At 46.1% G+C, this 19212-nt stretch overlaps 1 protein-coding gene across 2 annotated transcripts in view; it reads left to right on the plus strand.

Moving 5' to 3' along the window:
• LOC125434938 (C-type lectin-like) overlaps nucleotides 1-19212 on the plus strand; it is a 443381-nt gene that overhangs the window by 242559 nt on the left and 181610 nt on the right. The gene's annotated exons all lie outside the window — the stretch shown is intronic.

The raw sequence follows: 19212 nt of genomic DNA on the forward strand, positions 1-19212 counted from the left end.
AGTGCCAACACGGCCATTTAACCTGAATACTGAGGTTTTCGTTTAGAAAAAACATTTGGCTCTGAGACGTGTGTTACTCAGGAGTAAACTTGGTGGTAGTCGGTGGCTTTGCTTTGAAGCAACCATGCAACTCTTCCAACGGGTGAATCACGACCCTAGCAGGGTTTACTCAGAAGCAAGCCCCATTGCCAGCAACCAAGCTTACTCCCAGGTAAAGGATCGCGCTTTAGTTCTTCGCATGAAAATCAGTGGGGTTTAATAGCGCTTAACAGGGCTACCTACACTGCTTCCCCAAAACTAGGTCTTAGGTTTAATGCTAATAATCGAGCCCAGCAGCCCAGGCCAGCCTAGATGTGTGGGGGGGGGGGGGCGGCAACTCTGTTTGCGCATGCCTACAGAGAGGGCTCTGAGTGCCACCTCTGGCACCCGTGCCATAGGCTCGTCACCTCTGCCCTAAACCTTTCTGTTGCAAAGTTATGCCTTCTTTCTTATATCTCAGCATGACACCTCAAATTAAAATGAGAACGGGGAATTCAGGGAACCCATCATACATTTTAGTATATATTTTAATAACAGTATTTGACTGCTGATTAAAAGACAAACAGCCCCCTGAATGTAGGGGTAGGAAATGAATACAGGGAAAATGGTTCCCATGTCATGTGGACAGAAAAATGCAAATTTTATCAACCATACTGCAGCCATCTATAATCTTACCCAAAACTCTGCAGCAAAATGTGCATTATAGAAAAATCGCAGAAACTCTAGGAGGTGCAGGAATGCCCCACAAAGCTGTAGGGTAGCAAGAAAACAAAACAAAACCCTGCTCTCCAACCAAGGGCAGATAACTCATGTAGAAAAGAAGAAGAGTTTGGATTTATATCCCCCCTTTCTCTCCTGCAGGAGACTCAAAGGGGCTTACAATCTCCTTGTCCTTCCCCCCTCACAACAAACACCCTGTCAGGTAGGTGGGGCTGGGAGAGCTCCAAGAAGCTGTGACTAGCCCAAGGTCACCCAGCTGGCGTGTGTGGGAGTGCACAAGCTAATCTGAATTCCCCAGATAAGCCTCCACAGCTCAGGCGACAGAGCTGGGAATCAAACCTGGTTCCTCCAGATTAGATACACGAGCTCTTAACCTCCTACGCCACTGCTGATACCCATAGGATGACATATGTTTTCTGCTTATTTCATATATACCTGCTAATTTATTTCACTTATCTGAAGGTCTATATGCGTATCATGCTGCAGTATTCACGGTTCTTAGGAACTCTCTCAGCCCCAGGTGTCTGTCATGGGGAGAGGAACGGAAAGGTGTTCGTAAGCCACCTTGGGTCTCTTTACAGGAGAGCAAAGCAGTGTATAAATCCAAACTCCTCTTCATCTCAAACTTTTGGAGGGAAAGAAATTAAGTAGCATACGTTAAGAGCCATACAGACTTAGCTTAATGCCATATATTAAAAGTTGGACCTTTACCAGGAATCATAACAAGTTTCTTGTTCAAACTGCGGATTGAAGAAAATAATGTGAACATGAGAAAGCTCTTTGGGCACACTTGCTGCAGAAAAATGATAAGAATGTTGTTCACATGAGGGAAGGCTACCGGATTCCCCGCCCCCCGCCCCCCCGGCCACCAGCAAGGGAGGGTTGGAGGGTTGCTGAGTCCAGGTTGGGGAAATCCTGGAGGTTTGGGGATGGAGCTTGGAGAGGATGAGGATCTCAGTGGGGCACAAAGCCATAGACCCATGGTGGCGAACCTTTGGCACTCCAGATGTTATGGACTATAATTCCCATCAGCCCCTGCCAGTATGGCCAATTGGCCATGCTGGCAGGGGCTGATGGGAATTGTAGTCCATAATATCTGGAGTGCCAAAGGTTCACCACCACTGCCATAGACTCTCCTCTCAAAATCATCCATTTTCTGTAGGGGAATTGATCCAGGTAGTGTTTTATCCCCATTGCCCTTCAGTTGACACCTCACTTTTCCTGGCCATCATTATTATTTTTTCCATTACTTTCAAGATAGTTCACAACTTCCGGTTTCCTCGGGGTTGGCCTGGCACTCAGATATCAGTACAACTCTTTCATCGATAGCTTTTGGCCTTGCACGTGTGTACCTAAAACATGCAATCCAAAGACACACAAAAACTATACATAATCAAAATCAGCAATATAAAACTTATCCAATTCCAGAATATAAATATTAAATAAATATTACACTTTTCCTGTGTAACAGGCATGTCTAACGGCGGTCGAGCCGCTCTTTCTGGTTGCTGATAACCTAACATCAGCACTGACGTTCAGCAGGGGAGCTTTCAACCATGTCACTGAGGATGCTTGAAATTTTATCCATCCATCCATCCATCCATCCATCCATCCATCCGTCCATCATCCATCCAACCCACATCCATCCGTCCATCATCCATCCAACCCACATCCATCCGTCCATCATCCATCCAACCCACATCCATCCGTCCATCATCCATCCATCATCCCATCGGCGCACATCCCATCATCCATCATCATCCATCTATCTATCTATCTATCTATCTATCTATCTATCTATCTATCTATCTATCTATCTATCTATCTATCTATCTATCTATCTATCTATCTATCTATCTATCTATCTATCTATCTATCTATCTATCTATCTATCTATCTATCTATCTATCTATCTATCTATCTATCTATCTATCTATTGGGCTTGATAGACCGCCCAACCCCCGAAGGGCTCTGGGCGGTGTACAATGAGACATAAAACAAATACAATATAAAATCTCATAAATACAATATAGCAATAAAACATTAAAATTCATTAAAATACATGATAGCAGCAATTTCAAAAATTACAGATAAAAATACATGCACAGATGCTTGAAAGGTGAGGAATGTCAAGAAACAGAAGCAATTTCTGCTCGGTCATTAACAGATAAGGGAGGGGCACACAGGGTGGAGATAAAAGGGCCTCCCATTTGAGCCCTTTTGCAAGAGGCAATAGATTCATTAAGGCCCATTTGAGCCCTTTTGCAAGAGGCAATAGATTCATTAAGGCCCATTTGAGCCCTTTTGCAAGAGGCAATAGATTCATTAAGGCCCATTTACACCGTAAAGAACTCACACCCCTTGCAGCAAAGCAGTGAAATGAAATGCCGGTTGGAATGGCACCAAGTGGAACAAGCTGGTTACTGAAAGACTGACTATCTAGGAACTTCTGGAAAACGACCTATCCAGGAACTCCTGGAAACTGCCTGGCAGGTACAGAAAGCAAACATGAAATGATGTCAGCGCACCTGCTCATCAGGTCCAAATGCAAATACTGTCACACCCTCGTGACCCAACCCATAAACCCATAAATCCAATCAATGACAGATGTGTTTACAATGAGAGAACACTTGAGCTGCGCAATGTATAATCAGTATCTGAGTCGCCCTGAAGTTCAGTAGCAACTTAGAAACCACTAAGACTTCCAATGTATAAGCATTCAAGATTCCCTTTATCAGATGCCTCGATTCTTGAAAGCTTATATCCTGGAAATCTTCTTTGTCTTTCAGGTGTTACTGGCTCTTCTCCTGCAGACTAACATGTGCCTACCTGAGGTGTCTACCTTCAAAGGCATCTCCACGTAAAACCCTTATAATAAGTTGAACTTTGTGATTACTGTAGCATAGATCAATCTAGTCACTACAGTGGCTGAAAACAGAGCAGCAGTGGCGTAGGAGGTTAAGAGCTCGTGTATCTAATGTGGAGGAACCGGGTTTGATTCCCAGCTCTGCCGCCTGAGCTGTGGAGGCTTATCTGGGGAATTCAGATTAGCCTGTACACTCCCACACACGCCAGCTGGGTGACCTTGGGCTAGTCACAGCTTCTCGGCGCTCTCTCAGCCCCACCCACCTCACAGGGTGTTTGTTGTGAGGGGGGAAGGGCAAGGAGATTGTAAGCCCCTTTGAGTCTCCTGCAGGAGACAAAGGGGGGATATAAATCCAAACTCTTCCTACTCTTCTTCTACATGAACCTAGATCTTTCATGGTCTACCAAATTAATGCTGGACCAAATATGACAATTCCCCTTCCAAAAAGGTGGCATGGCATGGATAGAACAACAACGAGAATAATTTGGATTTATATCCCCCGCTTTCTCTCTTATAAGGAGACTCAAGGAGGCTTAGAAACTCCTTTCCCTTCCTCTCCCCACCCCTTGTGAGGTAGGTGGGGCCAAGCGAGTTCAGAGAGAACTGAGACCAGCCCAAGGTCAGCCAGCAGGACTACTACTACTACTACTACTACTACTACTACTACTACTACTACTACTACTACTTCTTCTTCTTCTTCTTCTTCTTCTTCTTCTTCTTCTTCTTCTTCTTCTTCAAGCGTTTGGAGCACCTTCCCTACAAGGAAAATCCAAAGGGAAGTCAAAGACTTTCACTAGTGGTGGGTCATAGGTCACGATCCTGAATGGAACAACCCTACTGGGGGCAGCAACAGTAGATGCCTTCTCTTCCTGCTTCAGGGTTTTCCCCAGGGCATCTGGTTAGGTCTAATCCAACAGGTCTAATCTTATCTTCTATGGCAGTAAATTGTCCTTAATGAGTTGTAATCGTACCAGGGGCTGTGATTTAGATTTTCCGCCTGCTTACGTCCCCACCACGCCTGAACTAGAAACTCAGAACCAAGATTTCATGGGGGGAACAATGAAGAGAAGAGAACGCAAGCAAAATGGAACACGGGTACTTTACAAACCCCGAGAGTGCTTGAATGCCCTTTGAACCAACCAGGGAATGCCGAGGAAAGACTGAGACACAAGGAAGCGGCTGTTTCGCCACCTTCTGGGGCTTCCCCACATAGTGTCTTTCTACATTCCTGCCAGACACTGATCTGATCCAGACTGCAATCTGCGCCAGTCACGTCTGGGTTACCCAGAACTCCATGCGGCGCTCAGTTCATATTGTGTCCACCCAGGACTGACCAAATGGACTTCCGCCTCTTCCCCTGTGCCATTTTTCCTGGGCTGAAACTGCCCCAAGGGCCAATTTTTGCCCTGCTGGAGTAATTTCCCAAGGCCATGCTCTACGTGCATCATAGATGTACATACAGCAGAACTGAGGGAAACCTGCAAATCACCATCTAAGGGTAGTGGGGGAACTCCCCCCCCCAACCCGTAAGATTTCATCAGATGTTTTCATCAAAAAGACTTGTCACACTTAAACAAGTTAAGAGAGAATGGCACCGCTGGCTAATTTTTTATCGGTTTTTGTTTACGCGCCCCTGTTGTTACTTGCATTTTATGATTATTATGTTGTATACCGTCCAGAGCCCTTTCGGGATGGGGCAGTATACTGAAATCAAAATAAATGAATGAATGAATGAATGAATGAATGAATGAATGAATAAATAAATAAATAAATAAATAAATATTTCTACAAGCAATTATTTCTTCACACAACACACGATTGGTGTTTGGAATATGCTGCCACAGGAGGTGGTGATGGCCACTCACCTGGATAGCTTTAAAAGGGGCTTGGACAGATTGATGGAGGAGAAGTCGATCTTTGGCTACCCATCTTGGTTCTCCTTGATCTCAGATTGCAAATGCCTTAGCAGACCAGGTGCTCGGGAGCAGCAGCCGCAGAAGGCCATTGCTTTCACCTCCTACATGTGAGCTCCCAAAGGCACCTGGTGGGCCACTGCGAGTAGCAGAGAGCTGGACTAGATGGACTTTGGTCTGATCCAGCTGGCTTGTTCTTATGTTCTTATGAGAAACTGATATGTGTGTGTGTGTGTGTGTGTGTGTGTGTGTATGTATATACATATAAATTTCAATGAGCACAGAAATACACCAATTTCAAGGATAGAATTTCTCATATCATGTTTGTAGTGTTTTCAGAAAACAAACACCCAGAGCTAGCAAGCCATTGGTTTTAAGCTATGCCTCGATAGCTTCTAGGTTCGAAGAATTCAGTTTGTGAAAAATAATAATAACATGATATTAGGGACAGGAAAAACGTCCCCATTAAAATATATTTGCCAACTAATACTGTTAAAGCACTTACAGTCGTCATTGTTGTTGTCGTCGACGTCATCGTCGACGTCATCGTCGACATCATCATCATGCTAAGTAGCCTATTGGGCAACAAACGTTCTCCAGCCTTTCCGGCCTTGGGCGAGTGTTTCAGCCTCTTTCCATTCAATTTGCAGTCAAGTTCATGGAAAGAAGATTGTCATAAGTCTATAAATACAGCAATTATTTTGATAATTAAATGTAATCGGAACATATAAAAGTTGCTTAATACAAGTACAATAATCTAATACTACCAACGTACATAATTACCAGCTGTGCAGCTTCCTCTGACTGTTTCATTCTGCACTACCCTACCTTTTTTTGAAGATTTTATATACTTGATGAAAAAAGAAAGCAACCGTGTCCCTTTCATAAAGGTTTATTTACTCATTCGTTTGTTTATGTATTCATCTCTTTATTATTAGATTTCTAAACCTCTTTCCCTGTTGCAATAGGCTCAGATCAATTTGCAACATTATCTGGGCAAATTAGTCTTTGAAGCTTTTGTGAACATGTTAAGTAAAATCCTATTAAGCCTCTAGTTTTATTAACGACATTTTTCTTCAGGATATGGCAACTCTAGCCATGAGCTACCCAGTGCTAGTTTTGTTACCGCCACAGGAAAATAAACAAAATATTTTCCGGAGTCAGGTTGCCTGGCTACACTGGCTCCATGCCCGGACACAAAGACTTGTGTGGTTCAGAAGCCTCCATAAGGCTCACAGAGAACGCTTATGTATGCTTGTGCCAATGATGTATGGCTTCCCTCTTGTTTATGCCATTCTAGGATGTAATAAAAGCCCCTTTAGAGTTGAATTTATGATTTTCTTACTGTTTAGGATTTTTGTTTGACTAGGTTCTCCAGTTAGTTTAAGGTCCTGTTATTGTTAGGTTTAGGAAAGTCTTGCCTGTAAGTATATGCATTTATCCCTTTTAGATTTCCCTAATGTTTAAGTTTAGAAATGTTATTTTTGAAATTTGTGTCTGATGGCCAAAACAGTGGCCTGATAGGTTTGATATTAAGGGACAAGGAAGTTGGCTCTGGAATGCAGCTTAGACCAACGCCCAGCCAGAGCTCATTAACTTGAAGACAAAAGACCCTCTTTGGACTTACCAAATCAAATCTATTGCCAGCACCCAGAGGTCCCCAGCAGTTGGAAGACGTGCAGGGACCACCATTGGACACTTTGAACTTTTATTTGTTGCTGTGAGGCGGGGGGGGAGCCTCAGGAGTGATACCAAAGGAAACAGCCATCCTGATAGAGGAGATGGCACAAGGCTGACAGCAGTGAGCCCACCTGGATTTCCTCAATGAACTTTATCTGCTCTCTCCATTCAGCACCATTGCGAGATCTCATGGGAAGGCGGTTGTATGGCGGGATTTGGGAATCCCATTCAGAAAGTGTAACTGGATCTTGTTTGTTTTCTTATTGGTGTTTGGCGAGGGACTTGCCCCCTCTCCTCCCCTTTTCCTGCCCCTTTGCCCCTTTGAAGTTCGGGGATAAAAGTTCTTGCGCTGCGTTGCAAGGGCACAATTCTCCTGCCCGAGCTGTGACCCTGCAAATAAAATCCTTTTGCTTTGAAGAACGTCGGCTTCCTGCGCCTCATTACGTTGCTGAGCTGAAATCACTTATTGTTACCCGAGCAGCAGTGGTAACAGTCTGACGAATTAAGCACTGCTACTGGACTAGATTTATTTTATTTTATTCAATTTATACTCCGCCCTTCCCAAACGCAAGTTGGGCTCAGAGCGGCTATATGGTCCTTTCCAACTCTTCCATTCTATGATTCTAACTTCTGTGTGGGCAGAATTCCAGGATCTGATTATCCTGCTTGATTCTGTCCCAGCGTGCACTTCATTTCTTTCTTTTTGTTCTGGAGTTCAAGGTGTAATCAGGCCCTGACTGATTTATTACCCCCTGAGTAATATAATAGGGCAGAAAAACCATTTGAAGCTTTTTCACCTTTGCCCTCTCTATCTGTTCATGGCACTGCACAGGTCGTTCCTGCGTCTTTACGTTTCTAGTTTTGCCCAGGAGTTCCTGGTACAGTTTTGGGAAGGAAGCAGGAAACTTCATGTTGATTTTTATTTATTTTTATTAATTTATTTTTTTCAACTTATATACCGCCCAACCCCCGAAGGGCTCTGGGCGGTGAACAACATGACATTCAAATACAGATAAACGTAAAATCAAATACAAGTTAATCTCTGAATAATCTAAATTAAAATGCAGCAATTAATACATAACATAACAATGCCCGCAATATCCCTCTTAAACCCTCCCGAGAGGAGAAAAGAAAGGGTGGGTCCAACAGATGGTAATGGACCCTAATTCCATAAAAATGGAACTTTCAGTGGCTGGACACTCCAAAGGCCCGGTGGAACAACTCTGTCTTGCTGGCCCTGCGGAAATCACCAAGATCCCGCAGGGCCCGAACAGCTAGAAGAAGAGTGTTCTACCAGGCAGGGGCCAGGGCAATTGCTAAGAGTCAAAATACACACATTACCCACAACACAAATCGTGACATGGTTGCCTAGCCTGGCTCTCAATCACCTGCTCATGTAGGGACCAACCTTTAAAAACCTCTCAGGCACTGTGAGGGGGGATAGAACGAGAGCATTATGGGAGCTCTATTAACACTTGCCTCGGTCACATGGGGGGCAAAATTCAGCCACGCCTTATCCCCCTGCACACCCACACTGCCTCACACATGGTCCCACTTCACCTAGTTCACGACCTCACTGTTTTGCCTGGCCAGCTATCTCAACCAGCGGGCTGGTTCACATGGCTTTCACAGCCGGATTCACCTGGTTGTAGTGGATTTTCCGGGCTGTGTGGCCGTGGTCCGGTGGATCTTGTTCCTAACGTTTCGCCTGCATCTGTGGCCGGCATCTTCAGAGGTGTATCACAGAGGGAAGTCTGTTACACACTGTGTCCAGTTAGAAGGGTTCCCTTCTAACGGGACACAGTGTGTATCAGACTTTCCTCTGTGATACACCTCTGAAGATGCCGGCCACAGATGCCGGCGAAACGTTAGGAACAAGATCCACCAGACCACGGCCACACAGTCCGGAAAACCCACCACAACCAAATAACACCTCGTTTAAAATGCAACAATCCACTTGCGATTGGTGATTATAGGAATGACCCCAGAACTTCCTAACAACTCTGGATATTGATATTTTCCTTTCTGAATTATTTTTTATTTGCACTTCGAAATCTTTCCAACATGAAAAACACCTGCAAAGATAAACATTCAGCAATATACAATGTACTTATTTTATAAGGACTCAAGTTTCTTCTGCTCCAAATGTTAACCCTAAAAACAAATTTTAAGCACTTGGTCATGAAGCACCTAGATAAAATTAAATCTTTAGGATCATTAATGAAAAAAAATTCTCATTTTTATCGATTGATTCATTTTAGCAATCCTCAAACTTTAAAACTACTGATCATCAATTTTTCCCCCTGTTTTGTTTGAATACTTGATCAAGGCTTTTCAATTGTCCATATTAAGTTCTTTTCTTTGAGTAGCTAAGTTAATTTGGTAATCTCTGCCAGCTGTAATATCTTCACCCACCATTCTTTAATTGTAGATATAGAAGAAGAGTTTGGATTTATATCCCCCCTTTCTCTCCTGCAGGAGACTCAAAGCGGCTTGACAATCTCCTTGCCCTTCCCCCCTCACAACAAACACCCTGTGAGGTAGGTGGGGCTGAGAGAGCTCCGAGAAGCTGTGACTAGCCCAAGGTCACCCAGCTGGCATGTGTGGGAGTGTACAGGCTAATCTGAATTCCCCAGATAAGCCTCCACAGCTCAAGCGGCAGAGCTGGGAATCAAACCCGGTTCCTCCAGATTAGATACACGAGCTCTTAACCTCCTACGCCACTGCTGCTCCTATGCCACTCCTACGCCACTGCTGCTCCAATATAGCTCGATGGTTCAACTTCTGCACATATAATAATCTTGCTGCTGAGGTCATGTATTAAAACAAAGTCCAATTTCCAGATAATCTGTCCGTAAGTCCCAACAGATAAGTACCGGGTTTGGATATTAATATTTTTCCTGACCTTGGAGACCATTCCTCTACACAGGTAATATTTTACACTCCAGTTTTCCTCGATGTCTGCCAAATAGATAAGACATGTTTTAGATTACCCTCTCCCTTTCTATAAATATCCCAAGGAATCAGGGATATCCTGCACAGGTGATTTTGAGCTCCACCGGGCATCCACTCTAGATCAGCCATCCAGGAAAGAGATCAGCAAACAGGTGAGTTCTTGGATCTCCACACATTGGTGGGATCCAAAGATTTTAGTAACAGGTTCCCATGGTGGTGGGATTCAAACAGTGGCGTAGCGCCAATGAGGCTGGGTGGGGCACGACAGGGGCGTGGCCGGGCATTCCGGGGTGGGGCATTAATAATTTCTATGTGACTGTAAAAAACTCTTACTGTAAAAAAAAAGTTCCTAATTTCCAGCTGGTATCTTTCTGTCCATAATTTAAACTCATTCTAGCAAGTCCTATCGTCTGCTGCCAACAGAAACAACTACTTCTCCTCTAATTGACTGCCTGTCAAATACTTAATACTTTCAAATACTTAATTTTGTTTCTAGAAATCAAAAGAAGGATACTTTCCTTAAACAAGGAACTTTACCGTATTTCTAAAACATGTTTTTAAAACAGCCTAGCAGGGAGAATGATCCCGTTTTCTACCTTCGCTAACCAGCCACATAGGAAACAACAGGACTTTATGATTTTTGGACCTAATGGAATTTCTAACGGAAAAGCAGACCCAATTAGGAACCCCCACTCGGCACACGCAAATAATTAGTCACCCCCTCTCCGGAACTGGTGAGAACCTGCTGGATCCCACCTCTGGCTGTGATCCTGTCAATGAGGGGAAGGACGTTTGGCCAGATATAAGCTGCCCAACGCATTCATTCCATTTGTTGACGCTCTCCTTTTGGAGCTAGTCTTGTAGGGTCACAAAATCATAGAGAGTTAGAACTGGACAAGACCAACCCTGCTCAGTGCAGGAACATGTAGTCTCCGCGTCCTTGGCAGAGAGGCCTGTTTTCTTGTCGTGATCATGACCCAAAACGCTGGGATTTGCAGCTCTGAAGTAGAGAAAGACGCAGGTCATGTGGAAGGCTCACCTGTACGGTGGGTGAAGCTCAAGCTAAGCATCGCTAACACTTCTGTGCGACATACCCGTTAGCTTGGAGGCGAGTCCTTCCTGTTGTGCAGCGGACTGTCTTCCAGTTGGCCTTTAGCTTTAATATTTTGGGCATCCGTTCCCAGCAGACCAGAAGAAGTTGCTATCCTGCTTTGAAGAGAAGGTCCATGAAAATGTTCATAATTCCTTTTCTTCGACCTCACTGGGTTTTTGGTGGCTCCTTCAGAACAGAAGGGCTTTAGACAGAGACCTCCAGTATGGAAGTCATACCCAGGAGATGAGTGGCTCTTGGCTACTGGCCAGGGAAATAACCTACAGTGATGTTGCTTTTTCCTTGGTGCTTCAGGAGAACAAGAAGATGGGACTGGTTGTCTACCTTGGCCTCTGCTTCCTGGGCTGCCTGCTCTTGAACCCCTCAGTGGAAGGTGAGTGTTAAGTAAGGTGACCAGATGGTCACCTTCGCAAACCGGGACAGGGGGGCGGGCGGCAGCTGCAGGAGCGCACTGCCTTCTGGGGCGCTCCTGTCACACGGCGGGAAAAGGCAGCGCCCCAGAAGGCCGTGCGCTCCTGCGGCCGCGCGGGAGGCTGCCGCACTGCCTTGCGCCCCAGAAGGCAGTGCGGCAGCCTTCCAAAACCCGGGACATTTGAAAAAACCCGCGGAACGTGGGACAAGTTGTTTCAAGGCGGGACTGTCCCACCAAAAGCGGGACGTCTGGTCAGCCTAGTGTTAGGAGAGATAGCTTAGCAGAGCAAGAATTTTACATTTCATCATTTTACTCTACTAATTTAACCTATCAGTCATCCACACTGTAACCAACAGTTATTTGTTAGGGCCACAGCCTTTGTCTCGCTTGTCCCCTTTCCTCAGCCCAGTTCCTGCATCTACAGGAGCTACCAACTTTGGGCTGGGAAATTCCTGGAGAATTGTGGGTGGATTTGTGGGAGACTGGAGTTTGTGGATGGGAGGAATCTGCCCTCCAAAGCACCCATTTTCTCCAGGGGGGGACAGATCTCTGTATTTCGGAGATCAGTTGTAGTTTGGAGATCCAGGAAAATGGATCTCTGTAGTTTGGAGATCGGCTGTAATGCCAGGAGTTCTCCAGGCCCCGCCTGGAGGCTGGCAACCCTAAAGTAGGGCCTGCAGAAACATAACCCAAAGAGCTGTTTTTGGCACCAGCAAGAAGTTTTAAGGAAAACCCCCCACAAAATACAGAGCTCGCTTCCCCCCCCCCCTCACTATCGTTCCCCCTGGTCTTAGAGAGTGCAGTCTGTGCTGCTGCTGCTGCTGCTTCTGAGCACGACAAAGAGCGAGTTTTTAAAAATAAAAATCCTTGCTGTCTGTCCTGGAGGCAAATGCCCCTCTAGGAATAACTTTAAAAGGCAAAAGTAGTTGTCTGTGCAAGCACCAGTGATGTCATATCACAGCATTTACTAGGCAGATTATGTCCCCTTAATAATGCACTTTCAATCCACTTTCACCATTGTTTGCAAGTGGATTTTGCTATTCCGCCCAGTAAAATCCAGCTGCAATGTGCATTGAAAGTGGATTGAAAGTGCACTATTCTGCCTGTGTGGAAGGAGCCTATGTTTACGGGGTGGTTTGCAATTGCCTCCCCATGTCGTCTACACGCGAGGCTTATATCCCATTCCAACGTGTTCCACGTCCAGCAAGACGTGACCTGTGCCGGCCTTCTGCCGTCATTATTCTGCCCAGCAAACAGGAGAAAGACCTGAAGAAAAGGAACAGAACAGAGGGAATTTCTCAGTGGTGGGATCCAAAATTTTTAGTAACAGGTTCCCATGGGGGTGGGATTTGATATGAACATATAGTTTATAATGTTTTAAGCCATTGTATTTAATCTGGTGCCATCTTGTTTAATGTTAGTTAAGCTGGTGCCATCTTGTTTAATGTTAGTTAATGTTAATTTTAATGATGTTGTTTTTAATAAGATAGGTTATTATTAGGGCCATATTAACTCATATTTATTGAATTTTAATCTATTATTGTGCTCTATTACATGCTGTTCACCGCCCTGAGCCCTCCGGGGGAGGGCGGTTTATAAGTCTAATAAATCAATCAATCAAATCAATCAATCATATAAGTTATATGAGTGTAATTCACTGGGCACCAAGCACTTCAGAAACTTATTTTTGTTGGAAGAAACGAAACTCATAGAGCAGCCTGACACTGAGTTTTTCAGGTGGTTTTGGAAAACAGGGTCCCACCAAGGAGAAAAGGAATTAGCAGGAGCTCACAAACACAGATAAGGGCGAAGTAAAGCTGGGTTGCTATAGCAACCAAGATCTCTGAACGGGGCAAGATGACATAAAGAATACACGCCCAATTGTGGAAAGCAAGGTGGGCTTTGGAGAGGAGTGGAGATTCAAATGGCAATGTGTACGTATTCCAAATCTAGCCAATGGTCAGAAGACAAGGAGGGATGTTTGTAAGAGGGTATAAATTATGTTACACAAGCAACAGCCCCTTTGAACCTCCTCCCTGTGGCTAACAGAGGAAAGTTCCCTCTTTAAGAATTAGAAACAATAAATCTCTAGACACTGAAAAAACTTGTGGATGGTTATTGTTGCAGCCAACGGTCAGAGCTTTTGCTCTGTGGACAGGGCCTTGCCCTGTGCCTATCAGATTCAAACTGTGGCGTAGCGCCAATGGGGCTGGGCGGGGCACAACGGGGGCGGGGGCTGGCATTCTGGGGGCGGGGCATTCCTGGGCGGGGCTGTGGCAAGGACGCCCGGCAGCTGCGCCTTGATCGCTTAATTTGCGAGAGAGGAAAGCACGCAGATGCATGGGCTGCCACGCACGCCGGTGCACCTCCTGCTAGACTGCTTCCAGTTCTGCGCGCTACTGCTGAGTGGAGGGGCGTAACCAAGGCAAAAATCACGGGGCAAAACCACCAATTAGTAACCCCCTCTCGGTACACACAAATAATTAGTAACCTACCCTTGGGAACCTGTGAGAACCTGCTGGATCCCACCTCTGGAATTTCTGGGTTGTGCTCGGGCACCCCCTCGGTGGATAAGCAATGCTTCCCGGTGGGGCTCCCTTGAGCTTGGATCCTGCTGTAGTTGTGGTTGTCTGGGGTTCTTGCGTCCTTTTCAAACAGTCCTCTGTCTCTCGCAGGTGCTCAGAATGGCACCAAGCCTGAGGCCCGCGCTCGATGCGCTCCTGGCGATCTCTACTACAAACGATATTGCTATCAATTTTTTAATAACTACGTCTCCTGGGAAGTTGCAGAGGTAAGGGCCACTGAGGAAAGGGGTGGAATTACAGCTATCCTATGATGAACAGAGACTTGGGGGGAGTTTTGTGGAAGGCACGGGGACTGTGACCCCACGAGGGGCATCCCATAACCTCTGAGAACCAGACTTCATGAGAAGATGGAATTATTACGGGGAAGGAAGGAACTGGAAAAGCCATTTATCTTTTGTCTGCTTGCTTGTTCGTATCTACCTGCCTTTTTATATACCTGGCTAAACTCAAGGTCGCTTACAATATGAATAAAGATACCTATATTTTTTAAAAGACCCACATGAAAGACCACAATGTAAGAACTCCAATTAGGGCCTCCAACAAAGGAAAAACAGAAATTAATCAAGTGCAATCAAGCAGCAGTGGCGCAGGAGGTTAAGAGCTCATGTATCTAATCTGGAGGAACTGGGTTTGATTCCCAGCTCTGCCGCCTGAGCTGTGGAGGCTTATCTGGGGAATTCAGACTAGCCTGTGCACTCCCACACACGCCAGCTGGGTGACCTTGGGCTAGTCACAGCTTCTCAGAGCTCTCTCAGCCCCACCCACCTCACAGGGTGTTTGTTGTGAGGGGGGAAGGGCAAGGAGATTGTCAGCCCCTTTGAGTCTCCTGCAGGAGAGAAAGGGGGGATATAAATCCAAACTCTTCTTCTTCTTCTTCTTCTTCTAAATAAAACTGCCTTCATGGTTGCAATGTTTGACAACCAGAAGTATCTTGCACGTCGTACAATCTCCGTTTGGCATATTTTGCCCACTTAAATAAAATTGAGCTCATTAAAAAAAAACCTTGCCAAGACTTAGTTATTTATAGCCAATATATTGATAGGATATTAGTGTACAGGGAAAAAAATAGTTTACAAAAACAGATGGGATAAAGATGACTCCTGAATTAAATGATATATGGAGAAAAATAAATTACCTATAGATATGGGGATTAGAGAGAATGTTAACAAAATGATGGAAAGATGTGTACCGCATCCAGGTTAGGAAAAAGGTTAACGGCAGATGTCGATGGAGATGTAGCCGTCTTTATCTCCTGCAAGGAGACTAAAGGCAGCTTACAAACTCCTTCCCATTCCTTTCCCCAAAAGAGACAGCTTATGAGGCAGGTGGGGGTGAGAGTTTGGAGAGCGCAGTGGCTAGCCCAAGGTTACCCAGCAGGCTTCATGTGTAGGAGAAACAAATCCAGCTCACCAGATAAGAATCCACTGCTCATGTGGAGAAGGGGGGTATCAAATTCAGTTCTCCAGCTAAGATAAGTTTGTTGCCCTTATTTTTATTTTTTGTCATCCTTCAAAGTTGACTGCTCTCCACACTTTCTCAAGAATGTATTCCTGTGTGCTTCTAGCACACCCATAGATGGATACGCTCTTCCTCCATCTGTTAGGGCCCTGCGGGTCCTCGGGGAGTTGCGCAGGGCCTGTAAAACCGAGCTGTTCCACCGGGCCTTTGGTGAGGCTGGCTGCTGAGTCCGCCCTTCTTTGTTGCTCCTTACAGCTCTGTCATCTGCTGACTGAATATCGGCCAGTCCCCTCCCGGGGGGTTAATGCCAGACATCATCTACTTATTTTAATTGTGGAAGATCACTGCTGCTAGTGTTTTAATGTTTAATTTATTTATTGTTTTAATTGAAACTATTTGCTGTATTCAAATGTTGATTGTTTTGTAAACTACCCTGAGCCCTTCGGGGGTAGGGTGGTCTATTAAATTCAAATAATTAATAATTAATAATTAATAATTAATAATTAATAATTAATAATTAATAATTAATAATTAATAATTAATAATTAATAATTAATAATTAATAATTAATAGTTATCAACCAATAATTAATAATTAATAATTAATAATTCCCCAGATAAGCCTCCGCAGCTCAGGCGGCAGAGCTGGGAATCAAACCCGGTTCCTCCAGATTAGATACATGAGCTCTTAACCTCCTACGCCACTGCTGCTCCTACACCACACAAGCACAATTTTAACAACCGGTTCTGCCAAAGTGGTGCGAACCGGCTGAATCCCACCGCTGGAGGAAACCCATTTTTGCAGTTACTGTAAGTGCTGTCAAAAGACACGCAGACGTCTCGTGATTGCAGCGAAATGGAGGGGCTGCCCCACAGCGTCAAAAAAAGGATTCGACAAGCAGGAGACTCTTTGCCATGTCGGGGCTGACTCTTTTCACTCCGCTCACCGGCAGACTCAAAGTTGTGGCCTCCACCGGGCACCCCGGCTGCCAGAAATACAGGCCAGACAGCCGAGAGCTTTGAGTTCCTCTGATGGCTTCTTTCTTCTCCTTGCAGGTCACGTGTCAGGGACAGAGTGGGCCCGAAACTCACCTGGCTTCCCTCCTCTCTGCAAGCGAGGGCAGAATAGTGAGCGCCTACCTGAGCAGAAAGGGCGCTACCGACGTCTGGATTGGTCTGCAGGCGACACCCACCAATGGGGTAGGTAGTCTACTCTCTTCCCGCTGGCTACCCCAGTGGTAGGACTTTGACCTAAGTGGTAGGTCTGCAACCTAAGACTACCCTGTGACTTCTCCTTCTAAGCCAATCAATGTTCAGCAACCTGTGCAAAGGGGCCACCACCTGCAGGAAGCATTCATTCCCTCTCTCAGTCCTGAACGTCCAGTGGTGGGATCCAAAAATTTTAGTAACAGGTTCCCATGGTGGTGGGATTCAAACAGTGGCGTAGCGCCAATGAGAATGGGTGGGGCATGACGGGGGCGTCACCAGGCATTCCGGGGGCGGGGCATTCCTGGGCAGGGCTGAGGCAAGGACGCAGCTGCTGCGCCGGTCCTTGGGCGGGAAACGAATGCACGCAGGCGCAGGCTGCCACGCACGCCGGTGCACCTCCTGCTAGACTGCTTCAAGTTCTGCGCGCTACTGCTGGGAGGAGGGGTGTCACTAAGGCAAAAATCACGTGGCAAAATCATCAATGAGTAACCCCGTCTTGGCACACACAAATAATTAGTAACCTACTGTCGGGAACCTGTGAGAACCTGCTGGATCCTACCTCTGTGAACATCTATGACCTTGTTGGATGGCCCACCTCCCCTTCCCCCGGAGGCGTGAAGAAGGAGAGTTTGGATTTACATCCTGCCTTTCTTTCCTGCAAAGAAAGTAGTCTACAACCACCTCCCCTTCTTCTCTCCTCCCTCTTCCTACCTTGGGAGGTTGGTAGGGCTGAAACGGTTCCAGAAGAACTCACACTGGCCCACGGTCACCAAGCCGGTTTCATGTGGAGGAGCGGGGAATTGAACCCAATTCTCCAAATAAGGTCCACTGTTCACATGCAAGAGTGAGGAATCAAACCTGGCTCTCCAGAGTCCACAACCCAACCATCTCCCCATACTTGGGTCACTCATCGTTTTTAAACCGCTCATCCCATCTCCTCTCCCCTTCAGGGGACTTTAGCAGAAACCCCCCAAACCTTGAGCCTTTTTTCCACAGAGGAGGTGCTCTGAAACCCCCCCCCCCGGCCTTCTGTGCTCATCTGCCTTCTCCTCCACTTGCCTTTTCTCACGAGGTGATTCTTTTTTGACCTCCTCAGTACATGGTCTGGGAATGGAGTGATGCCACCCCCGTGAGCTTGCCTCTCTGGGACGGCCGCTACGTCAATACCGCCGTTTCCTCCAACGACTGTGTCTCCATGATCAACATCCAAAACAATAGTATGTAAAAACGGTCTGGGCAAAGGAACGGAGGGGTGGGAGAGTGAGAAAAAAGCCCGTCAGGGATGAATCCTGCACCACCGGCTGCCTCTGTGTCCAAATGGGCACCTATGTCCCTGTGCCCGTTGACCCACCCACCCACAAGGTATGGAGTGGGGGGTGAGTCCTGAGGCCCGCGCCTGGCCAGGCAGAGCCTGGGAACTTTACATTCCTCATTACAGACAAATGCTGAGGACGACTGTTGCTGCAGAATGGAAGGAATGGATCGGATGGAAGGAAGGAAGGAAGGAAGGAAGGAAGGAAGGAAGGAAGGAAGGAAGGAAGAATGAAATGAAGAAAGGAAGGAAGGAAGGAAGAATGAAATGAAGGAAGGAAGGAAGGAAGGAAGGAAGGAAGAATGAAATGAAGAAAGGAAGGAAGGAAGAAGGAAGGAAGGAAGGAAGGAAGGAAGAAGAGATTGAACGATCTCGGACGCCCGATCGATCCCATATCCTTTTTGAAGTGAGGCCTCCAGACCTGTACACGAGACTCCAGGTGCAGCCTAACCAATGCAGCATACTGTGGGACTGTAACGTCTTGGGATCTGGATGCTATGCCTCTGCTGATACACCCCGAGATCGCATTAGCCTCTCTTTTTTTGCCACTGCATCACACTGGCTGCTCATGTTTAACTTATGGTCCACCTGCACCCCAAGATCTTGTACACACCACCACTACCAAGAAGTGATACAGCACACCCCAGCCAGGCTTCCTGTCTTTTCCACATGCTCCTAACAGGATCCTCTTTCTCTTCCGCCTTGCAGGTGCCCAGAAATCGCTGCAGCGTGGTTGTAACAATACTCTGCCATTCCTGTGCAAATACCAAGCCGGCTATTAGACCTTTGGTTCCCATCCAGCCCCCAGGATGAAACCGTCAGATGTCCCTTCAATGAACAATGACGATTCACCACTTGGGATGATGTCTCCAGTCCTCAGATGGTCGAATCCCCACTTGAAATGTGCACGCAGATCCAAACCGGTTCGTTGTGAAACCGTGTCCTCTTCATCG

The sequence above is a fragment of the Sphaerodactylus townsendi genome, linkage group LG06, assembly GCF_021028975.2.
Source record: "Sphaerodactylus townsendi isolate TG3544 linkage group LG06, MPM_Stown_v2.3, whole genome shotgun sequence".
Taxonomy (NCBI): Eukaryota; Metazoa; Chordata; class Lepidosauria; order Squamata; family Sphaerodactylidae; genus Sphaerodactylus; species Sphaerodactylus townsendi.